General features: G+C 42.6%; 1 pseudogene across 1 annotated transcript; it reads left to right on the forward strand.

Annotated features, from left to right (window-relative positions):
* Positions 1 to 235: 235 nt before the first annotated feature.
* LOC112633542 lies at positions 236 to 625 on the forward strand (annotated as a pseudogene). The gene has a single exon (XR_003121543.1). The product of XR_003121543.1 is annotated as a 60S ribosomal protein L39 pseudogene (transcript).
* Positions 626 to 22,218: the final 21,593 nt, after the last annotated feature.

Consider the following 22,218-nt stretch of genomic DNA (forward strand, 5'->3'; position numbering starts at 1 on the left):
CACCGGCCCAGGGCAGTGAGGGGCTTAGCACCCAGGCCAGCAGCTGCAGAGGGTGTTGGCGGGATGGCACTGCGCTCGAGTTCTCGCCAGGCCTCAGCTGCCTCCCGGCGCGGCAGGGCTCGGGACCTGCAGCCCGCCATGTCCGAGCCCCGCTCTCCCCTCCCCTCCCCTCCTCCCTCCCCTACCCCCTTCCCCCTTTCCCCTCCCCCTTCCTCTCCACCTCCACCCTCTTTTCGTTTCTCCGCCATCGTGGTGTGTTCTTGCCTCCGCTTCTCACCATGTCCTCTCACAAGACTTTCAGGATTAAGCGATTCCTGGCCAAGAAACAAAAGCAAAATTGTCCCATTCCCCAGTGGATTCAGATGAAAACTGGAAATAAAATCAGGTACAACTCCAAAAGGAGACATTGGAGAAGAACCAAGCTGGGTCTATAACGAATTGCACATGAGATGGCACACATATTTGTGCTGTATGAAGGTCACGATCACATTACCATATCAAACTGAAAATGTCACCACTCTCTGGAGAGTTCGACGTGTTTTCCTCTCTGAATCTATTGTGAATGCGTTGGTTGGCTGGGTTCAGTAATAAATACGTGAGCCCTTCCATTTAAAAAAAAAAAAAAGTAACATGATCTCTCAGCTGGATGCCAAGTGTGTTAACGAGATGTTAATAAGATTTCTCCACTTTGGTGAGGCCCAGAACTACATCTCCAGTACTGTTCAACCTCTTACAGATCTCCACTCTCAACCACATAACATCTACTACCTGGCAGACCTCAGATGGCCTACTGCCTATCCCTCAACTAAGGAGACATCACTGCATGCACTGGGGCCTCTATCTGCACAGCTGTCATATATCTGATGCCCAGATCCATAGGTTGTAGTTGCTTCACTTGCCTCGAACTCTGTTTTCAACTCTGTCCCATAGCCAATGACTGACTGATGTATGACTACAAACATCCAACTCCTTTACCTCGAGACAGAACAAACTCTAGGTTGTAATTTATGTCCCAGAGCTCCCTGAGGGTCCAGGCTATGCTGGGATTTCACTTGGAATCACTCCTCAGGATGGCTCTCCCTCTTTTCTCTGTTGCTGCCATTGCTCCTGGTAACTCCTGACAACACAGCTTCAATAAATCACTTGACCCTGAATCCTCAACTGAAAGCACTGGAACTTGCTTCAGGGCCTTTGCATGTCTTATTCTCTCTTCCTAGAATGTTCTACCCTCCCCTTGCCCAGATTTTCCCACATCTGGCTACGTCTTATGCAGAGCTCTGTTCAAATATCATCTCCCTAAGGAGGCCTTCCTTGACCACCTTGTCAGTGCAGCCTACTTCTTTCATCCCTGGTTGCTTTTAGCACAGCACTTTATTACCTTACCACACGTCTATGCAAAAATTATATCATTAATTGCTTTTTATGTATTTACTTGTTTATTTTCTCTCCACCCTTCCCTTATTACTGCTTATTGTTACTGAGTTGTCATTGCTTCTAGGCCATCTCAGCTGATGGAGCAAGGAGATATATGTGTGTGTATACACTTATCTATAAATATTTCTGTGTGTAACCATCTGTATCCATACTAAACTAAACACGAGTTCACGTTGATGCCTCCACATTTAATCCATTACTGCATTGATCATTCTAATTTACTCTTGTTGTTTCCACATTGATGATTCTAGTTTACTCTTCCTGTTTAATTGTAACCTCTCACACCAACAATGGGAAACCAAGATCTCACTATTCACCATTCATTTACTTAATTGTTCAATTACAAATACATGTATATCAGCATCAGAATTGCTAACCTGTACCTCAGTGGGAAACAACTTTATCAAGTAGAATACACTGATTATGTACAGTTTCATTTAGTCTTACAGATTCCACTTACTTCCAGCGTTACATAGGTCAGCACCTTATTTCCCTACTCCCTTCAGTGAGGTAGTTTCATTTGTAATACAGGTAGTTTCCCTTGTCACAACCTACATTCATTCCAAAAATCTTCTGAAATCCTAAATGAGTTATTTTTTAAAATTCCTACACATTAAGGTTTACTCTTTGTGCTGAAAAGCTCTGTGGTTTTGACAAATGTATACTATTTACCCTTCATTATATTATCATACAGGATAATTTTACTCACCCCCAAATTCCCTGTGCTTTACCTGTTCATTCCTCTCTTCAGTGCCAAACTCTTGGGCAACCACTAATCATTTTACTGTCTCACACTTTTGCATTTTCCAGAATGTCATATAATTGGAATAAAACAGTATGTAGCCTTTAAAGACTTGCTTTTTTTGTTTATTAAATACACCAATGGTTCCTCTATGTCTTTTTATGGCTTAATAGTTCATGTTTTAAATCAGTGAATAATATTCCATTTTACAAATGTTCATAGTTTGTTTATTCATTCACCAATCAAAGGACATCTTGGTTACTTCTGATTTTTGGCAGTTATAAATATAAATGATATAAACATTTGAATGCTGTAAACATTTGTGTGCACGTTTTTTTTTATTTGTGGATGTTTTAAAATCAAATGGGTGAATACCTAGGAGCATGACTGCTGAATAATATGGCAAGACTATGTTTACCTTTATGAGAAACTGCTAAATTATTTTCCAAAATGGTTGCACCATTATGCATGCTCATTAGCAATGTATGAGAGTCCTGTTGTCCCATGTCCTCAGCAACATTTAATATTATCAGTATGTTTTGGATGTTAGTTGTTCTAATAGTGCATAGTGGTATCTCGTTGTTTTAATTTGTAATTCTTTGTTGACATATGATGTTGAGCATTTTTTCATATACTTATTTGCCATCTGTATATCTTTGTTAATGAGATGTCTTTTCAGATCTTTCGTCCATTTGGTTTGTCTCCTTATTGTTTTAAAAACTCTATGTTTTGGATACAAGTCCTTTATCAGCTAAGTGTTTTATAATATCTTCCCCCTGTCTGTGGCTTGCCTTTGATTCTTTTAACAATGTCTTTCACCGAGCAGAGGTTTTTAATTTTCTTTTCTTTTATTTTTGGGACTGAGTCTCACTCTGTCGCCCAGGCTGGAGTGCAGTGGTACGATCTCAGCTCACTGCAACCTCTGCCTCCTGGGTTCAAGCGATTCTCCTGCCTCAGCCTCCTGAGTAACTGGTGTGTGCCACCATGCCCAGCTAATTTTTGTATTTTTAGTAGAGACAGGGTTTCACCATGTTGGTCAGGCTGGTCTTGAACTCCTGACCTTGTGATTCGCCCGCCTCGGTCTCCCAAAGTGCTGGCATTACAGGCATGAGGTTAATTTATTATTAGACCAAAGAGTCTAATTTATTATTTTTTTCTTTCATGAATTATGTTTTTGGTGTATCTAAAAACTCTTTGCTAAACCCAAGGTCACTTAGATTTTCTTCCATGTTATCTTCTAGAAGTTTTATAGTGCTGCATTTTATACTTAGGTCTGTGATTCATTTTGAGTTAATTTTTGTGAAGGATGTAAGGTTTGTGTCTAGATTTTTTTTTTTTTTTTTTGCATATGGATGTCCAATTGTTCCAGCACCATTTGCTGAAGAGACTATACTTTCTCCTTAAAATTGCCTTTTGTTTCTTTGCTGAAGATCAGTTGAGTATATTTGTGTGACTCTATTTCTGGTCTCTCTATTCTGTTCGAATGAGTTGTGTCCCTATTCTTTTGCCAATATCATGCTGTCTTGATTACTGTAGCTTTAAGTTTGAAGTCTGCTCTTCTTCTTTAGTGTCATGTTGGCTATTTTGGATCTTTTGTGCTTCTACATAAACTTTAGAGTCAGTTTGTTGATATTCAGAAAATAGCTTCCTGCTTTTTATATTAGTGTTACAATGAATCTGTAGGAAAAAATTCAGAAGAATTGACATCTTAACAATATTGAGTCTTTCAATGCATGAGTATGGACTATCTGTCCATTTACTTAGGAGTTTGATTTTTAGTTCCACATACGGGACCTGTATATATTTTATTTGACTTATACCTAAGTATCCCACTTTTTTGGTGCTATTTAAAAAAATTCTTCTGATCTTTTCATTTTTATTTCTATATTTTATTTTTAATTGACAAATTATAATTGTATACATTTACACAATACAATGTAGAATGATTAAATCAAGCTAATTAACATATTCATCACCTCACTTACCTATCACTTTTAAGGTAAGACATTTGAAGTTTACTCCCTAAGTTATTATAAGATATACATTATTATTGACTATAGTCATTCTGCTATGCAGTAGATCTCAAAACTTATTCCTTCTGTCTAGTCGAAACTTTGTACCCTTTGATTAATAACTCCCCATTCCCTCCCTCCTCACCTCCCAGACTCTGGTAGCCATCATTCCACTCTCCATGAGTTTTAATTTTTTAAAGATTTTTTTGATGCTATTGTAGATGGTAGTGTGCTTTTAATTACCAAAGTCCAACTCTTTATGTTTGGCATATAGGAAAACAACTTTTATATATTTATGTTGTATCATGCAAACCTGATATCACTAATTAATTCTATACATTTTTTGGTAAACATCTTTTTTTTTTTTTTTAGACGGAATCTTGCTCTGTCACCAGGCTGGAGTGCAGTGGCATGATTTCAGCTCACTGCAACCTCTGACTCCCTGGTTCAAGCGATTCTCCTGCCTCAGCCTCCTGAGTGTACTGGGATTGCAGGCACATGCCACCACACCCAGCTAATTTTTGTATTTTTAGAAGAGACGGGGTTTCACCATGTTGGCCAGGCTGGTCTCAATCTCCTGACCTCATGATCCACGTGCATCAGCCTCCCAAAGTGCTAGGATTACAGGCGTGAGCCACTGTACCCAACCATGTTTTTGTATTTTCTACATAGACAATCATGTCATCCATGAACAAAGTCAGTTTTATTTCTTCCTTCCCAATTGGTATATCTTTTATTCCCCTTTCTTGTCTTATTGCACTACCTAGGACTTCTGGCACAGAGGTGAATAAGAGTGGTGAGAAGGGACATCTCAGTCGTATTGCCAATCTAAAGGGAAAAGCATCTGCTTCTCATCATTAAGTATAATATTAGGTGTAGGTTTTTGTAAATGCTCTTCTTTTTTCTTCTCCTTCTCCTTCTTCTTCCTATTCTTTCTTCTTCTTTTCTGAGCTAGGGTCTGACTCTATTGCCCAGCCTGGAGTATAGTGGCAAGATCATAGCTCACTGTAACCTCAAGCTTCTGGGCTCAAAGTGACCCTCCTGCCTCAGCCTCCTGAGTAGCTAGGACTATAGGCCTGTGCTACCACACCCTGCTAATTGTTTTTTTACTTTTTGTAGGGATGGGGTCTTGCTATGTTGCTGAAGGTGGTCTTGAACTCCTTGCCTCAAGGGATCCTCTTGCCTCAGCCTCCCAAAGCGGTGGGACTACAGGCATGAGCCACCATGCCCACCTGTTTTTTATTAAGTTGACAAAGTTTTCCTCTATTCTTAGGTTGCTGAGAAACTTTATCATGGACATTGGATATTGTCAAATGCTTTTCTGGGTCATTTGATATTATTACATAGTTGTTCCCCTTTTGCCAGTCATGGTGGTGGATTTTTTATCAATTATCATTAATTGATATTTGAGGGTTGAACCAGCCTTGAATATCTGGAATAAATTCCACTTGGACCTGGTGCATAATTTTAAAAATACATTGTTGGATTCAATTTTCTAATGTTTGTGGACAATTTTTGGAATTTTTATACATCGATAATTATGTCATTTGTGAACAAAGATGCTTTTATTGAAGATTTTAATCTGTATTCATCAGATAGATTGGTCTGCATCTTTCCTTTTATTAATATCTTTCTATGGTTTTGGTGTCAGGGTAATTCTGGACTCACAGAATGAGTTAAGAAGTGTTTTCTCTGATTTCTACTCTATTTTTTTAAATTGAGTTTTTTTTTTTTTTTTTTTTTTGTAGAGATGGGGTCTCCCTCTGTTACTCAGGCTGTCTCAAACTCCTGGCCTCAAGCAGTCCTCCCACCTTGGCTTTCCAAAGCACTGTGATTATGGGCATGATGATTCTGTTTTCTAAATGACAGCAGAGACAATTTGTATTTTTTCTTCCTTAAATTTTTAGTAAGATTCATCGGTAAAGTCATCTGCTCCTGGTGATTACATTTTAAGAAGGTTATTAACTGTTGATTCAATTAATTGTATAGATATTGGGCTTTTAGCTTGTCTACTTCTACTTGTGGGAATTTTGGTAGCCCATGTCTTTCCATAAATTGCTTATTTCATCTAAATGATTAAAATGAGTTGCATTAACATAGAGTTGTTTGTAGTATTCCTTTAATATCTTTTCAATGTCCGTGGGGTCAGTAGGGATGACCCTTGTTTCATTTCTAACGTTGGCAATTTATGTGTGCATGTCTCTCTCTTTTTTCTTGATTAGCTAGGTTAGAAATTTATCAATTTTTTTCATCTTTTCAAAGAACTAGCTTTTGGTTTCACTGCTTTTCTCTATTGCTTTTCCATTTAAATTTTCATTGACTTTGACCCTAATTTATGTTACTTCTTTTCTTCTGCTTGCTTTAGGCCTAAATTGCTTAAATTCTTCCTATAATTTCCTATAGTGTAAGTTTGGGCTATCAATTTCAAATCCTTTTTCTTTTCTAAAATATACATGTAATGCTATAAATTTTCCTTTAAGCACTGCCTTTGCTGCATCTCACAAATTTAGATAGGTTGTACTTTTCATTTTCACTTAGCTCAAAATATTTCTTAATTTATCTTGAGACTTCTTCAACATGTGTTCCAAACATTTGTGGAAATTTCAAGCTATCTTTCTAGTATGGATTTTCAGTTTAAATCCATTGTGGAAGCATATTTTGTATGATTTATGTTCTTTTAAGTTTTTTAAGGTGTGTTATGGGCAAGAATATTTTTTATCTTGGTACATGTTCCATGTAAGCTTGAGAAGAATCTGTATTTGGCTTTTATTGGATGGAGTATTCTGTATATGTATATGTCAATCAGATCAAGTTGACTGATAGTGCTATTTTTGTCAACTACATCATTATTGATTTTCCTCCTGCTTGAGCTATCAATGACTGACATGACAGTGTTGAAATCTCTAGGTATAATATTGGATTTGTCTGTGATTACTTTCACTTCTATCTGTTTTTGACTCATGTATTTTGAAGCTCTGTTGCTAGCTACATATTCAGGATTGTCATATCTTCTTGAGGAATTGACCCCTTTATGATTATACAATATCCATTTTTAATCCCTGATAATTTTCCATCTTCTGAAGTGTACTTTGTCTAAAATTATTACAGCTACTCCAGCTTTCTTGGTTTGCATGGTGTATTTTTCTCTACTTCCTTACTCTTAACCTGTCAGAGTCTTTACGTTTAAACTTTGTTTCCAATAGACAGTGTGTAGTTGAGTCTTGTTTTTTATTCATTCTGATAATCTCTGCCTTTTAATTGGTATTATTAGACCATTCACATTTAAAGTGCTTATTGATATATACATTGATTAATATCAACCATGTTTGTAACTACTTTCTATTTGTTGCCAGAAACAATTTTTTCTGCCTCTCTGGTTTTAATTTAGCATTTCATATGATTCCATTTTATCTCCTCACTTAGTGTATTAATTATGCTTCTTTAAAAAAAGTTTTCAGTGGTTGCCCTAGAGTTTGCTATATACACTTTTAACTAATTTAAGTTCACCTTAAAATAATACCTTTACACTTCATGTGTAATGCAGCTATTTCACAGCAGAATATTCCTAAGTCCTCCCTCCTATCTCTTGTGACATTGTTTTCATTCATTTCACTTATGATCCCCCAATACAATGTTATTATTTGCTATTAAATTGTGTCTCCTCAAATTCATATGTTGGAACCCTAACCGCCATTGTGATCATGTTTGTAGGTAGGGCCTAGAAGGAGGCGATTCAGCTTAAATAAGGACATAAAGATGGGTCTCTGATCTGATGGGACTGGTGTCCTTACAAGAAGAAATTCCAGAAAGCTCCTCTCCTTTCTCTTTCCCCACATGAATGCACCAAGGTCCAGTCACGTGAGGACAAGAAACTTCCTGCCTCTGGCATTTCCTGGTAAGAACAAGAAGAGTCCTTACCAGAAAATGAGTCAGCTGGAACCTTGATGCTGGAACCTTGATCCTTCACTTTTGAAGGATACTTTAGCTGGATATAGAATTCTAAGTTGTCTTTTCCCCATTCAACACTTTAAATATTTCACTCAACTATTCTTGCTTGCATAGTTTCTGATGAGAAGTCTGCTTACAATTCTATAATTCTTCCTCTAGAGGTAAGGTTTTCCCCACCTCTGTCTTCTTTCAAAATTTTCTCTTTATCTTTGGTTTTCTGCAGTTTGTACATGATATACCTAGATGTAACTTTTTGGTGTTCTCTGAACCTCCTGGGCCTGTAGGTTGATAAATGTCATTAATTTTGGAAAGTTCTTGGCCATTACTATCTCAAATATCGTCCCCCATTCTCTTTTTTATCCTTGCATTTTAATTGCATGTACCTGACATCTTCTGAAATGTTCCCACACTTCATGGGTATTCTGTTTTGTTTCTATTGTTCTTTTTTTTTTCTCTTTGCATTTCAGTTTGGGAAGTTTCTATTGATGTATCTTCAGGCTCACTAATTCTCTGCACAGCCATGTCCAGTCTACAGATGGGTGCATCTAAGGCAGTCTTCATTGTTGTTAGAAATGTTAGCATTTCCTTTTGATTATTTCTTAGAATTTTTATTTTTCTGGTTTCATTATCAATCTGTTTTTGCATGTTTTCTACTTTTTCCCAACAGAGTCCTTAATGTATTAATCATAGTTATTTGAAATTCCCTGTCTGATAATTTCAACATCTGTGTCATATCTGAGTCTGGTTCTGATGTTTGCTATGTCTCTTCAGACTGTGTGGTTTTTCTTTCTTCCTTTTTGGTGTCCTTTTAAATTTTTTGTTGAAACCAGTCATGGTGTATCAGGTAGCAGGAATTGAGCTAAGTAGACCATTAGTGTGAGGATTTATGTTAATTTTACTTAGAGTTGGTCTGTGTTTAATGTTTGTTATATCTGTAGGTGCCAGAGATTTCAAATTTCTTTAGGTCTTTATTTTTTCCCCACCCTTGACTTTGAACTTCTCCAAGCCTTCCTCAGAGAGAGTACTGTTTCTTGGAGCCCTTTCAGCTGTAATTCACTGCTGTGTTATGCTGGAGCCCTGTTGGTGAGGTGGTAAATTGTGGGAAAAGGGGAGTGTTCTATATAGTCTTCAGATTAAATCTCAGTCTTCCAGGGGGTCCTGTGTCTGGCCTGTGACCTTCACAACTGTTTCTCTGACCTGTAGGTGAGACAGGAAAGCTAGAGGGGGCTGCAGTGAGAGAATGCCCTTCCCCAAGCTGGGATAAGGCTGGGCAGTCTTTCCCCTGGGGAATGGGCCTTCATTATGGAGAAGGCTCTGGTGGTTTTTTTTTGTTGTTGTTGTTGTTATAAGAATTGCTCTTCCTCTCCTTGTTAGAGCCAGGAGAGGCTCTTTCTAGAATCTTCTCAATGAGAACTTGGGGATTCCTGGAGGCAAAGCCCATGAAATTGTGGAGTCCCCCTAAGATTGCAGCCCTGGGAGTTTCTCACTGAGAGCTGGTCTATATTCACCAGTTAGCAATTTGTCAAAATTGCCGTGTAACTGTTCTACTAGTTATGGCTCCAGCAGCTTCTGCTCTGGGTAAGTGGAGCTTGGCTGTTACTCTCTAGGTTCATTTGTGTCTCCAGATTTGGGGTGGTAATTTACCTTGAAAACTCAGTTCTCTGATGGGTCCATGAAAAGTCATTGATTTTCAGTTTGTCCAGCTTTTTGTTGTTGTTGTTGTTGTATGGACGGGAGTGACAACTTCCAAGCTGTTTATGTGACAGAACTGAAACTGGAAGTTTATGTATTTTTCATATCATAGAATGATTTTTCTCTTTTGATGTGTTCTCTCTCTCTCTTTTTTTTACAGACCACAAAGACAAATTTTCAGGGAGGGAACAAACATTATTCAGCAGTGGAGTGTCTGATCCTCTGTGGTGGGGCTGACATTTATTTCATTTGTCCTAACAATTCTCTGCCAGAGAAACTGACGTCCCCAGCCAATCGTACAGACCAGTGAGGCTCAGCGAGGTTGGGTCATCAGCTCAAAATCCAAAATCACACCGCCCGTGAGTGACAAATCTGGGATTTAAACATGGCTTTTTTGGCTCAAATGTCACGGCCATCCCAATGAATCTAAGCCACTAGCTGCTCTCACTATTGTCTCTGGTTGAGATGCCACTGAACGAATAAAAATGACCACCTTTCTAGGTGCTCCTCACGTCCAGCCTAGCAGGTCATATCTTGGGGTTTTTCAATTTCAACTGTGAGACTGGGCCAAGGCTTCCAAAGATTGGTTTTATTCCCTGGCGTGGAGATCTGCAAACTTCTGTAAAGGATATATAGTAAATATCCTCAGTGTTGTGGGTCACATGGTCTCTGTGGCAACTGAACTCCATAGTTGGGTACAAAAGCATAGACAATATGTAAATGAATAGGCATGACTATGACTCAATAAAACCATTTATGGACACTGACATTTATATTTCTTTTAATTTCCACACATCACAAAATAATATGCTTCTTTTGATTTCTTTCTTTCTTTTTTTTTGAGACAGAGTCTTGCTCTGTTGTCCAGGCTGGAGTGCCTTGGTGCGATCTCTGCTCACTGCAACCTCCGCCTCCCCCATTCAAGTGAACCTCCTCCGTCAGCCTTCTGAGTAGCTGAGATTATAGGAACCCACCACCATGCCTGATTAATTTTTGTATTTTTAGTAGAGATGCAGTTTCACCATGTTGGCCAGGCTGGTCTCGAACTCCTGGCCTCAAGTAATCTGCCCTCCTTGGCCTCCCAAAGTGCTGGGATTACAGGCATGAGCCACTGCGTCTGATGCTTCTTTTGATTTTTCCTTGATCATTAAACTGGTATTAGCTTAAAAAGTGCACAAGCACAGGTGGCTTGCAGAATTTGGTCCGCAAGCTGCAGCTGGGCCATCCCTTGCTCAAAACCTCACAGAACTTAGTGCTAGGTTTAGGATGAGGGCTAAGGGCTGCACTGGAGGGGTGACTAAATCTTTGAAAGTATTTAATAGAATAGTTGCAGAGAAATAATGATTGGCAGTAATAAACAATTATAAGACAAACACTGTGCCAAGTACTTTATAGATATTATCTGTCTCAATTATCTGCATGGTCTTTAGAAGAAGATGTAATCAAATGCCCATTTAACAGATGAGAAATCTGAGGCTCAGCGAGTCACATATGAAGTGACAGAGCAGAGATTCAGGCTGTCTGAATGGCTCCAGTCGGTTTCATTTTGCGGAGTGGGTGCAGGTGGGTTGGGAATGTAATGGGGTGTGAATCTAGGACAGCATCTCTATCATATATTAAAAGGATGAACATAAAAGCTCTTCTCTGAACTCGGAAGCTGGGGCACTTCTGTTTTGCAGATTTCCTGGGCTCAGTCTCTCCGTGGTGACTCCAGGATTGTGAGGACCACACCTCTCCTCATCTTCAAGACAGTCTGTTTTCTCTGAATGATCATCTTGGAGCCTACCTGGTTTGGTTAGATGCGTGACAGCATGAGAAGCAAATTGCCGAGCCCCTGAACACCATTGTGAGCATTGGAATCGTGTGTCTTATTACTGTTAAATGGCGAGTAAGCCACCAGTGCTGGAGAACGTGTAGTTTCACGTATAATTTAAGGGAAGCATGCATCCTGGCGCCTTCGTCTGGGTAACAGCTTCCTGCTTTTGTACAAGGCGCTTTGCACATTAAAGTAATTGCAGAAACTTATGAGGACGACAGGAAAGTTTACTCTTCCTCTTTACGAAGAAAACAAATGTGTTTTTCTGCAGACTCTGCCAAGGCTCGGTTTTAATGATCTCGCAGATGGAGCCGGCACATGTGAGCCCGTGGGTGCAGCTGTCTGCTTTCTCCAGCCTGAGGGGCGTGTGACTGCAACCATAGCACCGTGTCGGCAGCACTTGTCTCTCCAGCACAGCGTCTCTCCTGCAGCACCACACTCCTAACCCACCATGTCACTTAAAGGAAGGAGGGTATGAGACCTGCTGCGAGACGAGAATGAGAAACACCCCAAAGGATAGGCAATTGGCAAAGCTGACAGTTTTCTCGCTGTTTCACCGGCATTGGGGTTGGAGTCCCTTGCACGTGCCCTACCCCTGCTGAAGTGGGTGTCCCTAAGCAGTCCATGACTCAGGTGGGAGCATCAGGACGGAGCCTTGCTTTTCCCCACTACCCCTGCCTGGCTAAATACACACTCCATCAAATAAACCACGAAGCAGCAGAGGGAGGGCTGGCAATTTGCTTTTGAAAATTCACACGTCCACGAGGGTTTTAACTACTTTGGCTCTATGTGCAATTGCTCTTTCCATCAATTGCTTATTGTTTGGAACTCAACCAGAGTTCAGAACTCAGGTGCATTCCTTCACTGACCCAGCTTCAGTATTAATAGTTGAGAGGAAAAGAAAGCAGACATTTAAACAAATTTAGGGCTGGGGTTCATGAAGAATACACTATTCAAAGTTGTGTTAAGTTTCCTATTTCTGTTATGATGAATGACGACAAACTGAGTGGCTGAAAACAACATAAATGTATTGTCTTACAGTTCTGGTGTCAGCAGGGCTGTGCTCCTTCTGGGGGCTCTAGGGGAGAATTCATTACCTTGCTTTTTGCTGTCGGCAGGATTGCCTTCTTCTGAGGCTTCTTTCCTTGGCTTGTAGGTGGCTGTCTTCTCGCTGTGCCTGTCATAGTTGCCCCTCTGTGTGTGTGTCTGTGTCCAGATTTCCTCTTCTTGTGTGGACCACCAGTCGTATTGAATTTGGGCCCACACATATGCACTCATTTTAACTTAATTACCTCTGTAAAACCCTATCCCTTAATACAGTCACATTCTAGGGTAGTGGGGGTTAGGGCTCCAACATAAGAATTTGGGGGGCACAATTTGACCCCTCACACTAGTTCTGTCCTCTCCTCTGAGAACCTGGTGCCTTTTGTACATACCTTCAAGCAGCCAACAGAGACCATCTAGGCCCTGAACACCACATCCATATTCCTAGGACAGGACAAGGAGACCAGCCTCATGCTAGACAATGCTGGCCAAAAAGTTAAGGGTCCAATAGTGTGCCAGTCAGGGGAGTCCAAATGCTGTGACAGACAACCCCCAAATCTCAGAGCTGAACACAATCACAGCCCAGCATGTGGTGGCAGGGGTGCTGCTTCACGCAGCCATTCAGGGATCCAGGCCCTCAGAGCAACTGTCTGTAGTAAACTGGGAAGTTGGACAGGCTTTGTCTGAAAGCACGGCTGTGCTCAGCTTGGATTTCACAAGATAAGGTCTTGAGAACGGATGTTTGATCTTGACTCTGAGGGGCACAGTCCCCACTGCTACTTTCAGTTATTTCACAAAGGGCTCATTTCCTCTTCCAGCTAATGAGCTCCCAAGGAGGCACAACTAAATGACTCACCAAATATCCCTTCTTGAGGGTGACCAGCTATTCTGGTTTTCCTGAGACTGAGGAGGACTCCAAGAGGCAGAATTTTAAGTTTTAAAATTGGGACAGTCCCAGGCAAGCCAGGATGAGTTGGTCAAGCCACTGTTTGTTGAAATACATATTTTCAATAACTGAGATAACTCTGATTCACCACCCTGGAATTAAGGGGAAGCAGAAGGAGCTCTAGGCACAACCACACCTGCTATTCTGATGACAAATGCCTGCTTTCCAAATCTCACTGGTCAAACTCTTTTGTTTAGAAGAGTCTGAGACTCACTGGGCCAGGCACCTGCCTAGTGCTTTTTAAAAAATGCGAATAGGTCTCCTCATTGAGCAATTTCAACCCAGAAGACAACCATCTAACTTCTATTGAAAAATCAAGAGAGCTGACAGTGCTGGGCTGTATTTCCATGTGGCAACGGTTATCTGGAGCTGGGCAGAAGTTTCCACTTTAGATGGGGCCTGAGCTTCCCCGCTGCACCGCTTACCACCATTTGCTGTTTTCTCTCATGTCTAGCCCACTGACCGTGACGTCACCAACCTGACATCTGAAGCCATTGAGTTTGCAATGGATGGAGTTTTCTTAACTGTGACCCAATCAACCTTGGAAGGAGGAATCCCAGTCTTGATTGTCTCTCTGGAAACACTAACTCATAAACTTCAGCTCCATCTCAGTTCCTAGGATCTATTTTGCTTTCAAGGGGAGAAAGAGGTCAGGAAAGAGGCCGCTAGCTGGGCAGAAGTTTAGAAACCATTTCCCGCTAGCGCTGTGGGGTCAACCAAGACCACGGTCTCCTTCCGCCAGCATCGTGAGGTGCAGCCAGCCCTGGGAAGCCAGGGCATTTCTGGAAGCTCAAACGGGAGCCATTCACGTGTCATTTTTCTTAGCAACAAGGGTTCCGCTTCATTTCGAGCTTGTCTTGAGAGGCAGAAGTTTCTATTTATCAGCCAACAAAGGCTGAAGGGTTGATGCTTTGCAGCCGGGGACTGGGGTTTGGATTGTGTTCTAGGCCCCACAGTATGCACGCCTTTCACCCCAAATCAAAAGCAAGAGGGAAAAAGGGAAGATTGTGGTTAAAAAAAAACAAACTGGAGAAACACTGAGAAAATATTGTCCTAGTTTATTTCTAAAGGATGTGCCTTTCTGGTAGTGCTCAAAAAGAGGCTGTAAGTTTCCCTGACTCCAGTTAACCCTCAGGGGACACTGACAGTCCAGGGAGGGCCCCAAGCACAGCTTTGACATAGTACTATTTCACATAGGGAAGGGCAGAGTGTGTAGCAACAGGGGCTCTCAGCCAGTAGGGACAAAAGTGGTTTTGGGGTTGGGGCGTGGTGGCTCACGCCTGTAATCCCAGCACTTTGGGAGGCCAAGGCAGGCAGATCACATGAGGTCAGAAGTTCAAGATCAGCCTGGCCAACATGGTGAAACCTTGTATGTACTAAAAATACAAAAATTAGCTGGGTGTGGTGGTGCACGCCTGTAATCCCAGCTACTCAGGAGGCAGAGGCAGGAGAACTGCTTGAACCAGGGAGGCGGAGGTTGGAGTGAGCTAAGATGGTGCCATTGCACTCCAGCCTGGACAACAGAGCGAGACTCCATCTCAAAAAAAAAAAAAATAAATAAATAAATAAAAATAAAGTGGTATTGGGAAATGTTTACTGACTGAACAGATGTTTGCTCAGCATCTTCCAGGTGCTGGCACCATGCAAGGCCCAGGGTTACAGTGGCATTTGGGGCAGGTGCTGTCCCAACAGACTCTGAGGTGAGGATTAGGACATGTCCCAGGAGATGCCACTCAGGGAGGGGAACCAGAACAGGGATGGAGAGGAAGCCAAGCAGGGGGTGACTTCAGTGACTCCCATTCTCCTGCCTGATCCTGGGGAGAGCCCTGGCATATAAATTACCCCCCTCCAGAGTTGGCCTAATCAGCGTGGGTGCTGCTGGTCTCACCTCACCAGTCAGTCACTGACCGTGGGCATGGTGGGGCAGCATGCAGGTTGCCCACAGGGTACTCCTCTGAAGTTTGGGTCTCCTTGGCAAAGCTCGGGATGTGAGGGGTGGGCACACAGAGGTGAGAAAGAGATCTGGAGGTGACTGCGTGGGGGTACCCGTGCATCCCCAGCAAGTACAAGTGAAAACAGCCATGGCCCCTGTCCTAGTCACTTCTGTTGCAATAACAGATGGGGCAGCTGAAACAACAGACACATATTCCCCACAGTGCAGGAGGCTGGGAAGTCTGAGATAAGGGAGGTGGCAGATTTTATGGCTGATGAGGGCCCACGTCCTCCTTCCAGTTGGCTGTCTTCTCCCATGACAGAAAAGAGTGAGAGAGAGAGAACACTCCAGGGTCTCTTTATAAGGGCACTAATCCCACTGATGAGAGCCCCACCCTCATGACCTAATCACCTCCCCAAAGCCCACCTCCTAATAGCATCACACTGGGGGTTAAGATCCCAACATAATGAATTTTAGGGGGACACACACATTCAGTCTATATATAGCATTCCACCCTGGATCCCCCAAATTCATGTCCTTCTCACATGCAAAATACATTTACCACATCTCAGTAGCCCCAAGAGTCCCAATATCAACTCAAGTCTAAAGTCCAAAGTCTTCCCTAAATAGCATCTAAACCACATATGTGTGAGACTCAAGGTATGACTCATGGCGAGACAAAATTCCTCACCAGATGTGAGCCTGTGAAGCCAAACAAGTTATGTACTTCCAAAATACAATGGTGAGTGAGGCATAGGACAGACATTCACATTCAAAAAAAGAGAGAAAGAAATAGCAAAGAAGGAAGGGGTCAGATGGGTCCTCAGCAAGTTCAAAATCTAGTAAGGCAAGCTCCATGAGATCTTAAGATCAAGAATAATCTTCTTTAGCTCAATGCTTTGCCTTCTAGACCCACTGAGGTGGTAACAGCACTGTCCCTACCAGCTTAGCAGGGTGCTTCCCATGCTGTGGCTCTCAGGAGGGGCCCCCTCCTGATGCAGCTGTCTGTTGGGATTGGGGGATCCTGCTGGGCCACTATGGCTTCAATGGGTGTTGGTTCTATCCTTTGCAATCAAGATGAAGGCAGCCCTCTCCACCTTTGCAGTCGAGGTGGAGGCCATGCACTCTGGGGCTGTAGTGGGAGTGGCCACTCTGGTGACCGCTGAATCACCTTTGGGGTCCTTCTTTCCTTGTGTTGAAGAAAGCTGCATGTTCACATCTGAAGAATTCTATGATCTGGTCCTGTAGGGTCTAAGAAGTCCTATAATCTTCATTTTGTCCTGTTACCTCTTTTCCTTTAGTCCTAGATAGCAGTGCTTCTGCTGGTACAATTCCATCTTTGCTCCTGGCTTTTACTGAGATGGTTGATCAAGCCCATGGTTCATATCCATACTAATCTTCTTATCAAGTAGTCACTGAGCCACATCCTTAACATTCTCCTCCAAACAAGCTTTCTCATTTTTTTGCAGTAGGGATAGGTTGACAATTTCCCAACGCTTTAAATTCTGGTTCCTTTTTGCCTAATAATTCCATCTTCAAATTATTTCTTCCTTCACACATTTTATTATAAGCAGTCAGGAGGAATCAAGACACTTCTTTAACAATTTGCTTAGAAATTTTCTTAGCTAAATATCCAATTTCATTGTTCACAAGTTCTACCTTCCATAAAATGCTAGAACATGAACAAAATTCAGCCACATTCTTTCCTGTTTTATAACAAGAATGGTCTCTCCTCCAGTTTCCAATAAATGGTTCTCATTTCCATCTGAGACTTCACCAGAATAGCCTTTGCCATCCATGTTTCTCTCAACGTTTTACTCATGATTACTTAGGTATTCTCGAAGAAGATGGAAACTCCTCTTATCTTTCTGAGCTCCCATCAGAATCACCTTCAAAATTCCCTTCATGGAATTCTAGGCTTTTTCTAGCATGCACCTCAAAACTCTTCCAGCCTCTACCCATTCATTACCCAGTTGCAAAGCTGTCTGTATTTTCAGATATTTGTTACAGTAACACATTGTTTTTTGGTATTTTTCTGTTCTAATGAGTTTGGGCTGCTATAACTGGGTGGCTTAAGCAACATAAATTTATTTCTCATAGTTCAGGAGGCTGGGAAGTCTGAAACCGAGGTGTCAGCAGATTCAGTATCTGGTGAGGGCCCTCTTCCTATTGACCGTATTCTCACTGTACTCTAACATGGTGGAAGAAAGCACAAGGCAGCTCTCTGGGGTTCCTTTAATAAGAACATAATTCCATTCATAAGGGTTCTACCTTCATGACCTAATCACCTCTTGCCTCCTAAAACCATCACATTAGGGGACAGGATAAATTGGAAGGGACACAAGCATTCCATCCATTGCAGCCCTTGCCTGATCAGACTTGCCAGGTAGCAGGGGCAGGTAGATGCTCTGTAGAGGACAGAGGGATAGGAAAGCTATTTTTTGAGGAGAGTGGAGTTTACCAGAGACAGAAAATTGAGCAAGAGTTGAGTTAAGGACTTGAGAAGAGACGGCAGGGTAAAGAACCTCCCAGATGCAGGGAAGAGTGTGTGCCACCACCGTGTGGAGGGAGGGGGCTCAGTTGAAGCTCACCAGAGGCTGTGTGCATGGAGCTGGGCAGGGAGACCAGGCCAGGAGGCTAAGGGGTCAGCAGTGGCCAGGCAGGCCAGGCTCTCGGGCTGTATTAGGGAAGCCACTGGATGATTCCAAATGGAGGGACTCCAAGGCCATTTTCAGAGATGGTTCTGGGGAGATTGAATTGGAAGGGACTGGAGAAGGGATGAGGGGCCTCTTCACAGCCAGGACCAAGCTGACAAGAAGAGGGGAAGTTTCTGGTTTGGGGAAAGTGACATGATTGTCAGAAAACCAAGGGAGAAAACCCACTTACACATAAAGGAAGAAATGGTTTTAATTCATCTCTGGGTCCACCCTTCTGAGATAAATTCAGGTACTGTTGGTAGGGACAAGGTGGGGTGGGAACAGTGGGAGAGATGGAAGTGTATCAGTCAGGGAGGCTGGGTTATGCTGCAGTAACAAATGGCTCTGAAGTCTCCGAAGCTTAAGACAATGGTGATTGATTTGTTCCTCAAATGGGACCATCCACTGGCAGGGACTTTAACTCATGCCATGGTCCTCCTCTCTCTGTGGCCCAGATGAACAGAGCAGCTTCTCACCGTGGCAGAAGAAGACAGAAAATAGGACTGGCTTTTATAGCTTCCACCCAGAGGAGACATCCGTCACTTCTGTTCACCTTGGGAAGGCAAGTCATGTGTCCACACCTAGCTGAAAGCCTGTACCTGGAAGGAGAGTGAGGCAGGACACTCATGAGCAGCCCTGGTGGCTCCCACAACTGGGATTGCTACCATCATAATTAGCAATCAGAGGACCACAAATGAGCTTGATGTTAGTTTTTTAGCTTCTACTTTGGCATTTTGCAGAGCCCCAAATTTTAAGAAGCTTCCTGTTTAGGATGTGCATGGCTTCTGTTTGGCCCTGGCGTCTGTTGCCTGTGTACACCATCACTCACGTTTTGTGCTCTTCTGTTTTCCTTCCTTGGCCTCTTAATCATGCCCCTGGCAGCTCCTGGGACCCTTGCGTATCTTCAGTACCCAGAGAGTGAGACCCTCCATTATGGGTTGAATTATGTCTTTCTAAATTCGTATGTTGAAGTCCTAACCCCCACTACCTCGGGATGTGCCCTTATTTGGAAATAAAGTTGTACAGATGTAACTAGTTAAGATGAGGTTGCTAGGGTGGGTCGCAATTCAGGATGATTGCTGTCCCGATTAAAAGGGGAAGCTTGAACACAGACAGGTACACAGGGAGAAAGCCATGTGAATATGAAGATGGCAGTCGACAAACCATGGAGAGAGGCTGGGAACAGCAGGAAGCGGCCCTGCTGACACCTTGATTTCAGACTTCTGGCCTCTAGAAGCACGAGACAATCCATTTCCAGAGTTTAAGCCACCCAGTTTGGTACTTGGTTGTGGCAGCCCTAACAAGTTAGCACATCTGCCAAGTGAGGGAATAATCTGAGTGGCAGAGAAGCCCTCCAGAGGGGCACTTCTTTCCTTTGCCCTGTGGACTCCAGGCTCTGTGCCTGGCAGCAAATGACGCCTAATCACATTGCATATAAATCTACAGGGATTCTGTGGTTTTCCCCCAGCTCTCCATTTCTCTTGGCTTGTCTCAGTCTTCTGTGTTGCCTCTAGCTTGATTAGCTTTACCCATGTGTATTTGGCTTCATTCTTATTTTCTTGAATGTTTTGATAAGTGAGATCTCAAACTGTGATTTTCTGTCCATGTTCCTAATCCTAATCTCTCTATTTCTTTCACCTCACTATTGTAAGAAATGTGTCCTGATTCAGTGTCACATATGAATTTAAATAACATGCTGCTTTTAAAGGAGTGGGTTTTGTTGGCAGGGGAAGGTGAGGTGAGGCAGAAGGGGAGCCAGTAGTGTGTCAGTCAGAGAGGTTGGGGTATATTGCAGTAACAAATATCCCCAAAGTCTTTGAGGCTTAAGTCAACTTTGTTAAAATGTTACCCTCCTTGATGGTCCTGTAAATATGTTTGCATGATATCAAAGAATGACAGCCTCACTTGGGGTGAGAGTGCCACCTTGCCAACTTGTGCTATCCTTTGCTCTCCATCTCACATTATGGTCTTGGCTACTCTCTCATTTTTTTTTTTTTTTTTTTTTTTTTGAGGCGGAGTCTCGCTCTGTCGCCCAGGCTGGAGTGCAGTGGCCAGATCTCAGCTCACTGCAAGCTCTGCCTCCCGGGTTTACGCCATTCTCCTGCCTCAGCCTCCTGAGTAGCTGGGACTACAGGCGCTCGCCACCGCGCCCGGCTAGTTTTTTGTATTTTTTAGTAGAGACGGGGTTTCACTGGGTTAGCCAGGATGGTCTCGATCTCCTGACCTCGTGATCCACCTGTCTCGGCCTCCCAAAGTGCTGGGATTACAGGCTTGAGCCACCGCGCCCGGCCTACTCTCTCATTTGAAATTACCAAGAAGAGGGAAGGTCTCAGGAAGAGCATGTGCAGAGAAGAATCTTCTAACTGCTTGAACTTGGAGCATAGTGGTGACTTGCACAAATCCCTGAACTACATGTTTCAGAGAAGCCATGCAGTGGTGCTGGGGCTCCCACCTCCTCAAACTAACATGGCAGGCATAAAAGGAGCAAGGAGGGCAGGATTCAAATGGCTTAGTCAGGCAGAGGGCAGAAGATTGTTGCTTCTTGAGGATTTCCTTTTACAACAACAAAAAAATGAGTAATAAAGTTGAATTTGGGGGCAATTTGATTTGTTAAAATAAATTATTGGAAGTAATCGGATGAAGAAAGTGCTGTTTTTAATTTTTTCAAGGGCATTGGCTGAGGAAACTCATCTTTCCCTCTCTCTTTTAAACATGGTTCTCCTCCAACTGACACTCAACATTTTGATAACATTTATCATGGGTTTTCTATTATTCTAAGAGTAATATAGGTCCGCTAGAAAAATAGAGAAAAGCAAATTAATCTCACCTCCTAAAGACAACCTCTGTAAACATTTTGCTGTATTTTACATTTTTTTCCTATGTATTTTGTAAAGTTCGCATCATACTCTGCCTGCAGCTCAGGCCTATATTTTCTTTCATTTAACATCCAGTTATAAATACCTTTCTCTATACATAAACGTTAGTAACATGATTTTATAACATGATTTCTGAAATTCTGTTATGTGGATGTACCCAAGTATATAAAGATAAGCCTTTATTGTTGGACTCTTAAGCTGTTTTCAATTTTTGCTATCATAAATATTAGCACTGGATCAACATCTTGTGTGTGTCTCCAGTTAAGAGGAATCACTGTTTAAAGCCTCGAATTTCTGGCTTTGCTCTCCCCAAAGACACGTGCTCCTTTACTTCTTTGGTTGTGAGGAGTGGATGAGCTGAACGCCATAAGAAATGCACACGTGAAAGTCATGATAGCAGCTTCTCACGTTTTACACACTTTGCGTGTATTACCTCATTAGCCCTTAGAGATGCCCTATGACAGAGGGGTTATCAGTATCCTTTTTTATAGATGGGAATCAGAGCTGAACAGAGACCTGGAAAGAGAAGTGCCAGAACTGGGATTTGAACCAGGATTCAAACCTGGCGGTCTGGCTCCGGTGCGTGTGTTCCCAACCACCGTGCCACGTGGCCTCTCAGAACGGCTCCCCACAGGTGACGCATCTGCAAGTGGTGGGAATCTCACGCGTCGTGAGATTGAACTGGAAGGTTGGAAGGAGCCGCTGAGGACATTTTATAAGGCTTTGTCCCGTGACCAGCTGAGGTCTGATTCATCATGAATCCTAAAAGCTCATTCCGGAAGTGCCAGAAACGAACAGAGGTACTGAGTCTCTCTGAGTGCCTGGTCACCGAAGAGCCTCCTCCTCTGCTCTGGGAGGTGGGAAGCTTCATCCTCTTACCAACATCACCACCTTCATCGTCGCTATATATATTTATGCAAAGGAAGATCTATTAGGAGGGTTTGGATCATGCGATGATGAAGGCTGAGAAGTCCAGCCATCTGCCGTGAGTGACTCCAGCCTGAGTCCGAAGGCCTGACCAGCAAGGGAGGCGGTGGTGTAAACCTCAGCCCCAGGGCAGAAGGAGCCCAATGTCCCAG

This window comes from Theropithecus gelada, chromosome 10 (assembly GCF_003255815.1).
Source record: "Theropithecus gelada isolate Dixy chromosome 10, Tgel_1.0, whole genome shotgun sequence".
Lineage (NCBI taxonomy): Eukaryota > Metazoa > Chordata > Mammalia > Primates > Cercopithecidae > Theropithecus > Theropithecus gelada.